This window comes from Convolutriloba macropyga, chromosome 11 (assembly GCF_964194025.1).
Source record: "Convolutriloba macropyga chromosome 11, txConMacr16.3, whole genome shotgun sequence".
NCBI lineage: Eukaryota > Metazoa > Xenacoelomorpha > Acoela > Convolutidae > Convolutriloba > Convolutriloba macropyga.
Genome location: NC_134478.1, coordinates 12511288 through 12526997, shown reverse-complemented (window position 1 = coordinate 12526997; position 15710 = coordinate 12511288). Strand labels below are relative to the sequence as shown.

At 35.6% G+C, this 15710-nt stretch overlaps 1 protein-coding gene and 1 long non-coding RNA gene across 2 annotated transcripts in view; one reads left to right on the top strand and one right to left on the bottom strand.

Moving 5' to 3' along the window:
- Positions 1-9718, bottom strand: part of LOC142349851 (uncharacterized) — a 10542-nt gene extending 824 nt beyond the window's left edge. The window contains exons 1-2 of the long non-coding RNA XR_012760851.1: positions 9512-9718; positions 6724-7057 (exon numbers count right to left, since the gene is read on the bottom strand). This is a non-coding gene — a long non-coding RNA (uncharacterized LOC142349851). The remainder of the gene's footprint in view (positions 1-6723; positions 7058-9511) is intronic.
- The window catches only part of LOC142349540 (endoplasmic reticulum resident protein 44-like), a 558035-nt gene that overhangs the window by 167312 nt on the left and 375013 nt on the right, over positions 1-15710 (top strand). The window lies entirely within an intron of this gene.

Below are 15710 nucleotides of genomic sequence, written 5' to 3'. Positions count from 1 at the left end.
TTCTTTTGAAAACTTGTATTCAACAAAGAGAAACTTATTTTAAGTTAGAGGAAATCAGTGTGTAATCTATTTCAAAGAAAACATAGCCTTTGAATAGAGATGGATGTGAGATTTCCCCCCTTATTTTGACAATTAACTTTTCAGTTTTTAAAGTTCAGAGACCCTCTTCTCGGTGAGATCGTTGCACTTCTAAAAATGATGACTTTTGATTCAACGTGAATACATGTTAAATTGATTGGTATTGTAGCACTGTTGTTCATATTCATATTGTTCTCAACAGTATCATTGTTTGCTTTTTTAGCGTAACGCGGCTTTCATGTGATCGAAAGTAATCTTGCAAGTTTACAAAAAACGAATTGCAGTTTTTGAAAAGCATTTTCTAGAAATGGAAGTTATATGACTAAGGATTTGATTTTAAAAAACTTTACAATTTGCACAGCTTTAAATGACAAATCAGAATCAGCATCCTTTATTGTAGATTGCAATTTTTGCACTCCATGTAGTAAAAATTGAATGTTGCTATCATTTGTTTAGTTTTCTTGTCTTATCACACTGTCGTGAATCAACAGGTTTCAAAGGCGCTCAAAGAAAGATTAATATAAGTAATTTTCCAGGTCGCCAGTTTTCTCATCAGTTCTTTAGATTCGGCTCCCTGTACTCTAATCGAAGACTTATCAAGGGAACTGAAAAGATTAGTTCTAAACAGGTATTTCATTATATAAAATAATTTATAAAAAGTATTGTTTTGATAACTTTATATGCCAATATAGTCACCAGTGGCAAATCATTTGTTCAGTTTAAGAAGTTATAAATTTTTTTGAAACACTTTTACGGAAAAATTTCGCTGGTCTTAGTTTTTTGATATAAAAGATTGCAGCAAGTAAAATAAAATTTTGCACTTTGAGCAAACTCACTCAACTTTTCAAGAAATCACCAATTTTGAATGTTAAAGCATTTGTTTTTAATTATCCACAATTTTTAGCAGCCGTTAAAAACCATATACGATATCATACTGTCGTGGTCGATAACAGGGGTCAATTGTGGTCTATTGGAACCAAAAAGATACAAAATTAAGATCGTTTTTATAGTAGTTATCGATGCAAAAAATACAGAGAATATTTAGAGTAGCTAAAAGGTCCCACGGATGTGTTCTGATTTTGTGGTTTTTTTTGAGATATGGTCTCCGCCACTGATGGTTCAGTTTTCACATTGTCCTCTTCTATTCTCGCAATTTGGTTGTCGCTCACTGGAATAGTCTGTAATGAGTTTTCGGGCTGTATGAAAAATGTGTTGAAGCCCTTCCTGATGAAGAAGGTAGCAAAAACTGTCTTTGTCTTTTCATTGGCTTTGAATGGAATGGGTTCGCGCAACTAGAAATCTGCTATTCCTGGTAGTCTAATTCTAGGTCGCAAAAGAAATTCAACTAACGTTTTGCCCCTCGTCTTTGAAGCGTTGCATAGTGTCATCTGTGCCCTTTGCAGGAATGCTACAAATGATACATTAAGTTTGTGACTCAACGCTTAAAGTGACCGCTTCATTGTCTGAACTACACTTAAAGCGAGTCCATTAGCTCTTGGATGATAGACGGGTGATTCCATTTTCTTAATTCCCAGTGATTCGCAACACTGAATCGCATCAGATACTAAAGGTTTTCGTATTCCGAACTTTCCAATAATTTGACTAAGATGTACTTTAACTGTTCCTGATGTTCAATTTACCGCAGGGAAAGCTTCAATCTACCCGGAACCCGCGTCAACAATTGCTAAAAAATTTCCTGGGTCCTTAACTTAACCCCAGTCCGTGTGGAACCATTCCCAAACGTCGGCTTCATGCCACGTAGAGAATGTTTTTTCCCAGGCCAGGCCTGTTCATTTGACAATTCTTACGTTTGCTGGAAAAATGTTGAACCTCTTGGGTAATGTCTGGCTACCATACATTCAATCTGACTGATGCCTCAGTTGCATTCTTCCCAGGTTGTGTTTCTTGCAATTTTGCCAAAACCAAGTGCCGTAGTTTGGTGATTGAACGGAACAATAACTCTGAAGATGATTCCCTTGCGTATTGTCAGTGCATCTTTCTGTTGTTCGAATCCTTTTTCCGCTTCTGAACATTGTTTCCAATTGCCGCTATTGATTCGTTTCATTATCTCCTGGAAAAGAGTTTGTTTTTTCCATGTTCGGTTTTGATTTTCGCTAGGGTCAACAAATCACTTTGAGCGAAGTAGACATTACTGATTGCAAAGCAGACTCGATTGATGTCGGAAATGTTTTGAGTTTAAAGTCCATTCTGACCAAAACACCTGCATGGGGTATCTGCTCTTCCGGTGTGTACTTCAACTCAAAGCCGATTCACATTAGAGCTATCGCCCATCTTTTGATTCTACTTGATGCTCTTTTCGGGAACTCCCGCCTGGTACAAAGAGATATTTGAGCAATTGATTTGAGTTGTTTGTTGTTAGTTGGTGCTTTTGCATTTTTCATTTTTCCAACATGTTTTGGATCTAGTCCCTCCTTTGAAATGGAGTATCCCAAAAAACTAACGCTAGTGACTGCTTTTGTGTTAGATTTTTTTTATTATTAGTAAAGTCTTTCTCAATTAGTCGACTCTTGATTGCAAGAACTCTCTTGTCTGCTCCTTGATAGTTCTGTAAATCAACACATCGTCTTGAAAGATCATAACACCTTTGATTACTTTGAGTGTTGATTCGATGCAATTGTGGAATATCGAAGAACAGTTTTTCAATCCTCGAGGTTGTCGGCATATCTTGAACAGTCACTGAGATGTATCGATTGTGCATATATCTTTTGCCCCTTCGTCAAGATCAATTTGATAGTATGATGCCTCAAATAGGTTGAGGAAGATAGTTTTCATTTCTCGTATTGGGTAGTCTTCATCGATGACCTTGCCATTGATACGTACTCTCAAATCCACAAAAGGTCTCAGTTTTCCACTCTTCTTTCTCTGCCACACCACTGGAGATGCACAATTGACTGTAACGGCTGCTTTTCTATCAATGACAAAGAAACATTTATACAGCCCAGTTCGTTGTTAGTGGTTTATAAGCTTTCGGGTTTGTTAAGTTGTGCAATTCGCATTTGTAGCTTTGTATCTACTATTCTGTATAAAACCGTCGCACTAAACGTTGCTTTATTAGTCCAAATAACTAATAGTTCATCTTTGCTGAATATTAAAATCGAATGCTTGAACTACTCGGTAAGTTCCAGTTAACTAATCAAAAATTTTTTCTGAGTTTTGGTTAATAACTCAATAATTCAAGTTGGGTCTATTCAAAACCAAAAATGTGTGTCCATATAGATTGCTCACTGTTTATGTTCATAAAGGAATTCAAAGTGTACATTGGGTATCAGAATAGAACAGAATTCACAGACGAGATCAAGTCTTTAGCAGTAAGCGGACTTGAATTATTGGCCAAAACAGAGATCCTTCTTTAGTTACTGCGGCCGAAGCCACAGAGACGACGTAACATCTATGTTTTTGGTTTGGAAAACTCAAGTCAGTGAACGGAAAGTCTATCTTTCACCACCTATTGCTTTCAGCGCACCGATTATAAGTCGTTCGTCTGGTCAAGGAAGAAGAATTTTTGTCACCCTAATGTTCAACTATCAAAGGTTCTTTATTTTCCGTTCTCTCAAGTTACCCAAACTTTCAACACCAAATCGATGATACGATAAACTACAAGTTTCACGCTAGCAAGACAAAGTATTTTACATCTCAAGTGAGATTGAACAGTTAGGCAGACTGGATTTTGTTGTGAAAATTGTTTACAAGAAAATAGCTCTTTCTTTCAAGTTCTTTCAAAACCAACATGACTTCAACTAAAATCTCTGGTGTTCTGCTTAACCTAGAGTTCTCGCTTTTGCCTAATTTTTTCCGTTAAATTGAACCGGGTTTCAATGAATACAACAAGGCACAGGCAAAATTATCTGATTCTTCACAGCAATCTGCGACACACACATGCTTAGTTTTTTATTAAGCATTTAAATTTTTGGAATCAGACTTGTGCGGAATTCCAGGAGTCTTAGTTCTTTCACTTCAATTCTGTATAAAAGGCAGCAGCTGTGAAGTCTTAGAAAAGTCAAACCAACACTTTGTTTTTACCAGGTGCAAACAGTAATTTGGTTTATAGCAGTTTTAGTGGCCTTGTTTTGTAAAGACGTTAACCTGGTCTGCCTGTTTGCACGTTTGAGGCTCCTTTTTCCCGTTTACATTTTTATTAATTTTAGAAACAAAATTTTTCGACAAGAATTGTTCTATAAAATTAATGTTCGTGGAAATTATTAATAGTCGGCCTTCACAGCGACTCCTCCTGTCTAAACCGGTTCAACGATTCCCGGTTCTTGGTTCTCTGTGACCTTGTCGTAAAGAGTTAGAGATATTTTTCTGGCTTTGCACAATATTGGCTGGGATCTTGGTATCAGCTCTCCATAAGCTTTGTAACACTTCACAGCAGGTAGGTGTTCTGTTGTGATGTTGTTTACACCGTGCATGGATAGAAGGTCTCTACCAAGTAGTTCATCTTCTTTATCAGACTGCACAACTGCTAGTTGTTTTTTTGTGTGCCTGCTTCCAGTCCACTCAACGTCACAAGTAAGTGATCCCAGAAGCGTTAACTGATGACCATCATAAGCTTCGAGATGTCTGATTTTACCATCCAACTGAGGTTTACCAAGCTCAATCCATATTTTGAAGACATCACTGTGCTATCTGCACCTGTGTCCACCTCTCTTTTTACTTTGCAGTTTTTAATTGAAATTTATTCGCAGGTCGCATACATGCTGAAGATTTGTCCGGTAGTATCAAATATTACCATCACCGATGCTGGATATGCTTGCACTGAAGAAATTTTTTCTTCTTCGCAAAAGTTATTCCAATTGCTATACATACCTGAATTTGCTTTTGATTTTCTTCTACACTTTTTTGAAAAGTGTCTCACCATTTCAAAGGTGTTGCTCTTAGCGCTGAACAGGGTCTACCAGAATGTGGCTTTCCTCCACATTTAGTACGTACATTGTTACTTTTAGTAGCCGTAAAATTTTTCATTTGGTTTTCCAAAGGTCTTTTTGAAGGTGTACTCAATTTCTACTTCCACCCTAAAAGGCGTATTACCTAACGAAGAACTTGCGAAAGTCATTGCTTGACTTCTGAACTGTAAACTCGCGGTCATTTCAGAAACCGACATTGCTGGTTTTGTCTAGCAGTCTATGTTTTGCACAAATCTGAGATAAACTTTGTTTTTACCAACTTCTCTTCGAGGTTGGCTACTTTTTTGAGTTTTTCGAAGTCACAAAAGCGTGCTTCTTCCCTGAGACATGCTAGGAAGTCGTGGTCTGACTCCGTACACCTTGTGTTACGGACAAAATATAAGCCTTTTCTGCCGTTACTACTCTCTTGTTAGGAGAAATATAAATTAGAGAGGCGCCAATCTGATGTCTTTATACGGAGTGTCTATCAAATTCTTTGGACTCATTAGGCTCCTGAGTTCAGTAATTGCATCTTGCCCGCACATATTAAGAAAAAGATTGGTTACACGTTGATCCTGTGTAGTGCTATCGGTGTTGTTCTTCTCTTCGTTATTCTCTGCGCTACATTTCACCACAAAAAACATAGTCCACGCCATACCTGATTTTGCATTCTGTAGATCCAAAGTTTTTCTGTCTGGTCATCATTGTCGTGTTCGATAACGCGGGTCAAATGAATTTAATTAGTTGAATTTTAAATTGAAATTGGAACTGAAAATTTTAGCTCGTTTTTATAATAGTTGTCTATTCAAAAATTTACAGACAAAAGTTAGAATAGCTTAAAATATTTTACTCGGTTGATATAGGAATAGATCTGAGTTCCGAATTCCGGAGACGATCTTTATTTTTCATCAAAATTTCATGAGAACTATATGTGACCTATATACAAAAGACTTCATTAGTTGGAGGTCGGTGGATGTTAGAATCAGGTTTCTGTAGGTGGGAGAAATTACTTCTGACATCTGATTGATAGGTCAAAGATAATTATTGCGCCAAAACAAAATAGAATCGATTTTAGTTTTGTGGCCATTACTTATCGACATAGCAACAAAGTTCGTCAGGTAAGTTCTTCTTTCGTTCCTTGACACTTTAATAAAGAATACTTCTAAATTTCTTATTGTTTCTTTGAAACCATCACACAAACAAATCATAGCGTATATTAATTGTATTTATTGATTTTGTGTACATTAGAAGGCTCGCAGTAGTTTGTATGTATAAAAGTTGAAGATACATGGATTTTGTCAACGTATTACGTGTCATATATGACCCTGTCTGATTAAAAAGAATTTTTACAACTTGTAACAAAAATAAAAAATAACCAATATAAAATTTTAAGGCTCTCAGTAATTTTGTATGATTCCTTTGTATGATATTCAGGAAATCATGTAAGACAGTAAAATAAGTGGCCTATTTCCAAACAGGCAAATCGGGTGACCAAAACGTGTCCGCCTTTTTCACGATTCAAGTACCATTTTCAACGTGGAAAGGACTGACAGCCAATAAATCTTACAAATCGTGCATGACAGTGTATGTAAAAATGACTTAAAATATGAAAAATGCGACTTAGTATAACTCCTAAAAATTTTGCATAATGGGCAGCCCGCGTAACTCATTAACGATTCGCAAATGCGATATCTGCTCATGGTGAAAAAACGTCTTATGGTTGAAAAAAGAGCGCTTCGACCTGGATCCCACCATGGAACTAAGAGATTATTGTAAATCTTCTCTCTACTGAACCTGCGGTGGAAATTATCAAAATGAACTCCTCCGAGCATTTTGAAATCTGCAAATGTAACATGTGGCCAAACTAAAATGACCCACAAAAGAAGCGTGGCGGCGAAGCATAATGTCAAAAGTGCGGATCTCGTTATTTGCTTGGATCTTCTCAGAGTCAGACCACAGCAGATGTATAAACCAGAACATAGAGTGAAAACTGTTCCGTTTATTGCAGCTCTGATGTATCGCTCGTGGTGTCGCAATTTGAATCGAACACAATTCTGACAGTCCAATTGACCATGCTGAAAGAAAAGATCCATATATTATAATACAGGTAATTAAAGAACTAACCCCCAATTTGCGCCAAGTAGTTGCAAAATGAGGGAACTCGGACCTTATTTCGGGGAAAAAGTAATTTTTCAACGTGTTCAATTATATGCAATGAACTTTCATTAAATTCTGTTATTGGTCTGCAGTTGCAAATTTTAATTTTATTATTCACAATTGTTGTAGTTTAGGTTACAAGAATAGTTATTTTTGTGTTTTTTGGTTTGCATATTTTTTTCTTTCTGCAGCTCAATCTTTAAGTGTTCATTTTGCACTTAACACAATTTCTGCGCCACATTTTGTTTTTTTTTGGATAAAAATGAAATCTTATGTTACTACGAGATTTTTCTGAGATCGTTCCGGGAAGGACATTTTTGATTAAGAATTTCTGGGCTGTAATTTAATTTGCAATGTTCTTGATTAGACAGCTGCTCTACGAAAAAAGCGGTCCTCAATCCAAGGTCCAACTGAAAAAGAAGTATAGGTTGTTCTATTGCGCTGCAAGGTTTGTTTTTGCTCAAAAGTCAGGTAACTTATTACAGTGATTGTAGTAGCTAGTTAATCTTCATTAAAAAACAGAATGGGCTCGAAATACTAATTAAAAGAAAATTCGATCAAAAATATAATAATGTCGAATTGCCGCATGTGAACGAAAAATTATTTTTTCACTCAACTTCAAAATTAGAGTGTCACAGGCACTTCTATTACCATGAGCCGTTAGCTTTCCGCGGATCTCTACTTCGGCTGAAATTGTTTAATGATTGGTTTTTTGTTTTTTTTTCCAAACAAAGACTAGAAACAAATTCATAGCCCTATTAAGAATATGGAATCCTGTGGAATTATTCACTCTGCTTCCACTGAATTGAGAGCTTAAATCTCTCAAGTTTCCGAAGTCACTGAATTTAGTCAGCAACTAAGGAAAATAAATAACGCCACTTAACGTGGAAGAAACAGAATCAGCTGTATTAAGTAGCGTGGTAAAAAATCACATGCTAGAACCGCAATTCGAATCGAGTAATAATTTGAGTTAAATATCGAAGCTAGCCAAAATAAATCATGCACACGAAATGAGATGAACTTCTTTTTACATAGCAGTTATAACTAGAGCTAAATAACAGAAACCATGCATACTGATTTTTCGCATTTCAATAAAAAATTTCGCTTTAGTGGAAACGACTGCAATCATTGCGTTGTTGTTAGTGATTTCCCGTACCTAACGCTTGAGAATATAAAAATTTCAGAATAGTTTCTGCATCGATTCTGAAACCATTCTGAATCTGAGCAAAATTCAGAATCAGTTTTCTCTGAATTTCCCCCGAATTAGAGGAAATTTCATAATGCGTTTCTGAATTGCCTCAGAATCAGAATGAAAATCAAATTTTTTTTTCAACTCTGGAGAGAGACACAAATAAATATTTCATCAATTTTTTAAGCGTTTTAATTAGCTTTTGGAACAAAATGCAAACAACTCTAGCCGAGAAAAAGAACATCTTTGCTGATATATAGTGGTATTGTGAAACAAATTGATATTGGCTCTTCGTAGAGTTCCTGGATCTTTGACATTTTGGTTTTATACCAACTGTAGGGGCTATGTGAACTGTGAATATGCAAAAGATAAGGCTACAATACGTTTATTTGAATAGTTATGAAACTACCCTATTTCAGAGAAAAATCCCAGTCTGATCCAGAGTCTGAATCAGAGTCTGATTAAGATAAAAATCAGAGTCGGAATATGATTCTGATTCAGAGCCCGATTCAGAGTCTGATTCAGACCAGTTCAGGGCAAAATGTGACTCTGAATCAGCACCGATAACGTTCTGAATTTTGCTCTGATTCAGTACTGAATTTCCCTTGGCGTTAGGTAAGGGTTGCAAATAATTAGATGAACGTTTATTTTTTTAACCACATCAATCACTATACCTGAAATTTTGGGAAAAAATCGGGTGGTGCAAAAAAGGAAAAGGAGCAGTGGGAGCGTTTCGTGACTTCGGAAGCAATGAAAATTGATGGAGATGCAAGAGAAAATTTATGAAAGAGCACAATAAAAATCAGCGGTACAGAGCAGAATTCGGTAAATGCTGATGCTTTTCTGTGATTTTTTTCTATTCGCCAAAAAATCTTGATCGGGGTACAAAATTTATCTAAGAACGCATTTAAGAGAAGCCAATTCGGTGAAAACTTTTCCACAAACAGATTCCAATTGACGTTTCCTCATTTCCTACAACGTTTGAGACAGTAATTTAAAACGATAAACTTTGTCACAATTGCGACAGTTTTGACTTTTGTCGCCATATTGCCGTTATCAGTTGTGATATATTTTTCCGGAACGCCCTCATGTTTTATTGCATCAGTCCAAATTTTAACGATATTTTGACCTTTTTTGTTGTTTATTGGGTTGTTTTTTTCCTGCAACAAGCTACTATACTAACGTCTATGAGGCCGCGATCCCAGTTTGCCACAAAATCAGTCAAGACCAAAACGACAGGAATCGCAACCATCAACATAACTACCGAATAAATCAATCGCCGTCGTTTTATGTTGAGAATATACGCCAATTTTTTCGCCTTAACAATTATTATGTAACGTTCGATAGCAACTGCAAGCGTTAAGACAACTTGGGACCAATAAGTCGTGAAGTCAATCATAGTTCGAAGAAATGTCACAGTTTTGGAATGAGTGAAGTAGAATACCAGTGAAGTCCAGACCACTCCGTTTATATCTTTAGCTACTTGTTTGTCAGTATAGGATATGTGGCTGGAAAAGGCACACCAATTAGAGAGTTTATTAATTAACTCAAACGCACAACCAATGATCTGGCCCGGGTCGAGGTTCGACGGTAAATTTTTTCTAGATCAAATTTTTATTATTGCAGCACAAATTTCTGTAATTTTTTTTCTTGTGCGGAGCCTGGATAAGATTTACACCCGTTCAAAAGAAGGAAATAAGTGGACAAAACAGTGTAATTGTAGTGTATTTCTAAGAGTGTAATTTCTTCAAAATTGCGGTGTATTTCTAAGAGTGTAATCGCTTCAAATTTACACTTTTCACTCTTTTCCCCACTAAAAATTGGACGAAAGAGTGTAATCAAAAGTTATTTTTTAGAGTGTAAAAAGAGTGGAGTAAAGAGTGTAAAGAGTGTAAAAAGAGTGTAATTTTTACAAAATTACACTCTTACACTCTCTTCACTAATATTTAAGAGTGGAAAAGGCTTTACACCCTTAATCTCGCTTAATAACGGTGGACGAGGGGTGGACACCTCAGCCCGGGTTATGAGGCATTTCCCTCACCAGAACTGCCATTTCGGGATTTTTTGAGATATAGAGATAATTATTGTTCCGCCCCACTGTAATGAGGGGGGGGGGGTTATATCTTATTAGCTCGATGTTAACTGCTATCGCAGAAAACAGTGACCAAAAGTTTATTTGACCAAAGGTGCGTTTTGGGACGTAATATATGAAAAGAGAACGAACATCACCTGGAAATGATGGAATGACTGCAGACTTTGACCCAAGTTGAGTAATCGTCAAGTTGCCATCTGAAAGAACCCCTTTGATATCAATTTCAGTTCGTTTGGTAATTGAAGATGACCTTTACTTACTAAACAGCTCTTTTATCGTAATATTATTATCAGTATTTTTGGTCAGTAAAACTTTGAAAGTAGTTCAGCACTGCCTTGAATGTAACGTTGGACACAGATAGCAATAAATTTTTCCAGTTCATTTCTACTCATTGCTTTTATACTTTTTGCAAAGTTGGGATCGTACTTGAGCTGGATATTGTGCAATTAATTTCCTTGCCCATACACCAAATATTTTTAGAATCAGAGCCAGTTGCGTTATTAGATGGTTTGATGGATCTACATTAACTTCTCGTTTTTGACACCTTCTCAAATTCAACACAATTTATTATTGTTTTAATTTCCTCCAATGGGCTCTCAGTCCTCAAATTAAAAATAACTTCCAATGTTTTTTATCACTCATTGTCGTGGATTTATTATTCAACCAACCTTACGCGTTCCTGATAATATATACTTTTGTTCATTTCTTTCTGCAGAAGAACTGTGTCATCGCCAAATAGTATAATGTCAAGACCATTGGAAAACTGAGTGGTTTTAATTATGAATATCCACTGTATCAGAATCTTTTAGAAAATCCAAAATTATTGCTCTTTGTGCTGGATTCTTCTTTTCTCAAGACTTTTGTTTTCAGACATTGGCTTGACTAGAACGTTAATCGTGGAGTGTTTTCATCTGAAGTCGAGAAAACTGCATATTTGAGCATACAAGATTTCTTCTATTATTTTGCTGATTGTAGGTAGGATAGAAATAGGCCTAAAATCGTCTGGATCCAAAAATTTCTTGATTTACAGTGAGGAATGACCCATTCTGATGCAGTCATTGAATAGTACTGTGAGTACAGGATGAAGCGAAAATACTGATTTTATATCGATAAAAATATTAACGCAGTAATGACCTCGTGAAAACTCCTTCGGAAAGTCGTGAATGAATTTCGACGAAATTGTTTTGTTTACATAACTTAGTGTCATTGATTTGTTGAGTTCTTGTTCTATCCGATCTCACTATTTGGTTTTGACTTGTGGAACTAAATGTAAAATTGGATCCAGTTGCAGAAAAAAACTATTGAACAAATCGACAGAGCTCTTGTCGATGCCTAACATGGATTTTGAGTTTTCCTCAACTTCATAAACTGCCATAAAGAGGCTTATAGTATTTTTGTCTTTGGAATTAAATTTTCTGTGATAAAAATTGATTTTTTGTCAACTAGTTTTTGCAACTTGTTTCTTATCCGATAATGCTTGAATATATTTGATAAAAGTTTGTCACGTTAGAAAATTTGATGGAGGTTATTTTTCAGTGTAGCTAAAATTTTAACTTCGTTATCGACCTTGTTTGTATTCATATTGTTTGGATAGTTATGTTGAAAAAAAGGTTTATCGTAACCTCAAGGGCACATTAAACTTCATACAATCAGAATTTAAGTCATCATCACCGTAGCGTTCGTCAAAAAGTGTGCCTAATATGTGTTTTATTTTGAAATCCAAGTTTGTCAAAATTGACTAATCTTTATGTGTTATCCACAGTTTCACAGTAAATGTTTTTGCAGTATCTAATTGTAGCTTAAAATTAATTTTTATGTGAAATAGAGCAGTGTGATGGTCTATAATAGTGGTCTTAATGATAGAGATCTCAATGTGAAGACTACAATACGCTACAGCAATGCTGCTTTTAGTGGTGGTTGTTTATTTGTGCTGCCAATTGTTTGACTATTTCAAATATCAAATGCGTAGAGAGCATTTTCTTTTATATCTGTTAATTTATTAAATTAAGATGACCGCCTGGGAATCGCATATCATCAAGTTTGAATTCAACTTTTAAGTACTTTTGCAAATTTTTTCATGAAAGTAATGGCTTTCAAGTGAGTGTTAATAGTTAGACACTCTTGTTTTTGACACTTAGTTGGGCAAAAAATCTGACAGATATTATTTCCGGAGCTAGACACTTCATGCCAATTACTGTTCTTTTGAATGTAGTTTGCGATTTCTCCTCTTTTCGCATCTCTGTTAAATGCAATTAGTTTCTGATAGCCTTCTGTTTCAAAACGATGTGTGTTGCATGCAATTGTATGAGCCATGTTTCGCTTAAACATATATTTATAGGTTTAACGTATAGGGCTGATACCATTACAAACAGCTCATTTAAATTGTCAAGTATTGATCTATTAATTTGAAGATTTCTTTTTTGTTTGCGCTCATTATTAGGTTTTCGGGACAACATGATAAAGTTTCTGTTGTTTTACTTTCTCCCTGTTTGCGAAATAAACGTAGACATAAATAGTCATTTTGCTCAGAAGATTCTCAACCAAACTCAATACTCAGTGACAGAAGAAAGATAACAAACTAACTTTTTTTCTTTTCCCAAAAGATGCGAATAGCGCAACGCTGAAACCAATTTAAAAACAGAATAGATAGAGAACTTTTATTACGTAACACAAATCATTATTTCCGTAGTCGAATTGTTCATTTCGCTGTCTACTTTTTGATGACTTTTGACAACTTTTGTAGCATCAGGTGATTTATTGCAACTTGTATCAGAGCTTACTTCAGGCAAAAAAATTTGTTTGCTTGAAACTTGATTTTTAATATCTCCATAGTCGTTACCTTCCAGGTCTTTAGTGTTGTTCACAGGCACATTTGATATTGAATTATCGCTTTTTTGACACGAACTGTTTTAATACATTTTTTTGCTGAAGTAAATGTCTTTTTCTAGAGGCTTGAGTTTTAAGCTCCGCTTTATATTTAGGCTATCTCTCATTGATGAAAACGTTTCTACCATTAAAGTGATTCCATTTTTGTTTCCGTTGTCTTCGACAGCTACAAACCTAATTGTTTTCTTTAAAGTAGTTAAGTTTGACAATAACCGAAGCAAACAATCCTGCGCCCCCTGTTCCTGGCACAATAAGAGAAGCTTTAATTCTATCTTCAGATAAATTAACACCGAGATAATCATGAAAAATTCCAAGGTGTTACCAAGAATATATCTTCCATCAGTTGGGTCGAAGGCAGGGTTGCAAATAACCTCACCATCTTTGCTTGTACAACGCTCTTGCGCACATAGCCTCTCATTCATTTCATATTATTGGTTTTCAAGGTTTTAATTTTTTTGTCATTGCAAAAAGTTTTCCCTAGTCAAAACTCTAATTTTTTCTTTTTGGTCATCAATTTGCTGTTGAAAATGTGAACTAATCACAACCGAAGTGGCGCTACTGGATGATTTCGCAGGAAAGATTTTCAACTTTTCTGAAATAACTAATTTGCTGTCAGGATAAAAATATAAACAGAAAGATTAGGCAAAATTTGTCTGAAGGAAAAAATAGATAACAATATTGAAGTATTTGTGTGATGATAATCTGATCAGGGTTTTTCTGTATTCTATCTTAACAAAATTTAGAATTCAATGAAGGGTGCAACGTTTTCTAGAAGTTTTTGGCAAATATTTTGGTCTTTAGTTAGTTTAAATCAGTTTAATTTACGTATATTTTATTGTTGAAATGCGCAGCAACGTTTTTTTGTTCGTAAAGACAAAATTATCACCTCTTAAACAATTTTGCTATCTTTTTTGGTCCAATAGTGGAATTTTCCTAAATTAGAAAAAGGATTTTTGGCCAAGTGCCTTCAAACTGCTTCAAGGCATCACTAAACTAGACTGTTTTGAAGCCTTTTGATGACCTGTTGGAACTTAGTAATGGGTTTGTGCTGAGTGAATAACATGTCCTCAGCTTCTGAAAACCAGTTTGATTTATTTAATTTATTTTTGGGCCGTGAACTGAGTCTGGTCAAGGGTCTGGCTTGTGTCTAATCAATCTGGCCGAGGTTGTCCAAAGTATGTTTGGTCTTGATATTACCTGACTCTGAATTTAAGTGGTCTGAACAACCCCGCAACCCCTAAGTCTCCGATTTATGCCGGTCTGGCATATACCTGTATTAGGTTGAGAATCTCATCCTGGGAATCAGCATGAACAAGTTTGTTTGGCTTGAACTATGCTTCTACGAATTTGATTATTTGTTCTCCAAGATATCATTGATATGCAAAAATTCTCGCAACCCAGGTTTAGGTTTTTTGGTGAATTTTGTAAGAAATGAGGTGAATGCGGTGAATTTTTTTAAGAAATGTGGTGATTGCAGTGAAAAAAAATTTTACAGCGTTTGTTACAGAATTTCACCGCATCGACTTTTGTGGCAAATTAATTTAAGTAAGAAATGAGGTGAATGCAGTGAATGCGGTGGATGCGGTGAAAAAAAATAATTCACCACATTTCACCGCATTTCTTACAAAAATTCACCGCAAAATTGACCCCATTTTTCTTCCAACGTTTACTTAAATTCACGGCTATTAATCTTTTACAAACTCAAATAGAAATCTGCGAGACTTTTACGTTAATGTTTACCAATTAAGTTTTCATACAATTCTGCTTGAAAACCATGTGGTTAAATTTATCGAGAAGAATAGTTTCTATATACAACTGTTTAATAAGTTACTATATAAAGCTGCAAAAAAGACCATTCATGCTCACAAAATGAACAGTCTGAAATGTGGGTTATAAAAGATTATGACAGCTAAGTACGGCTACGGTTAATGCACTGCAGACTAAAAACCTAAAGCTGTTCCGCTCAGATTACACAGAAACAATGTTGAAAGTTATTATTAATATAAGATTCTCCGTGAATACCAAAGGTTGAAAACCAAATGTCCTGCATTGGGTCAGAATCCCGAGGGAAATATTAGCTTGATCAACTTGGTCGAGGAAAGGGGGTCCAAGGCAAAAAAGCAAACAAATTCTATTGTCGAGACAGTACAGACTTTGGCCTCTTTTGGCTAAACAGAGCAGACTCTTTACCAGACCACTGGCACTGGCCGGTTTGAACCGACCGTGATGTACACAGTCGGTCATGGCCCAGATAACACAGATTATTGTACTGCATTTCTTAATTTTGCCTGCCCAATATTGAAATCAGCAATATTCAGTATTGAATAGTACTGGATACAAAAGTAAGAAAAAATGAAACAATTTTTGGACCAATTCGGATGTTGATCACAACCATCAGAGCTAA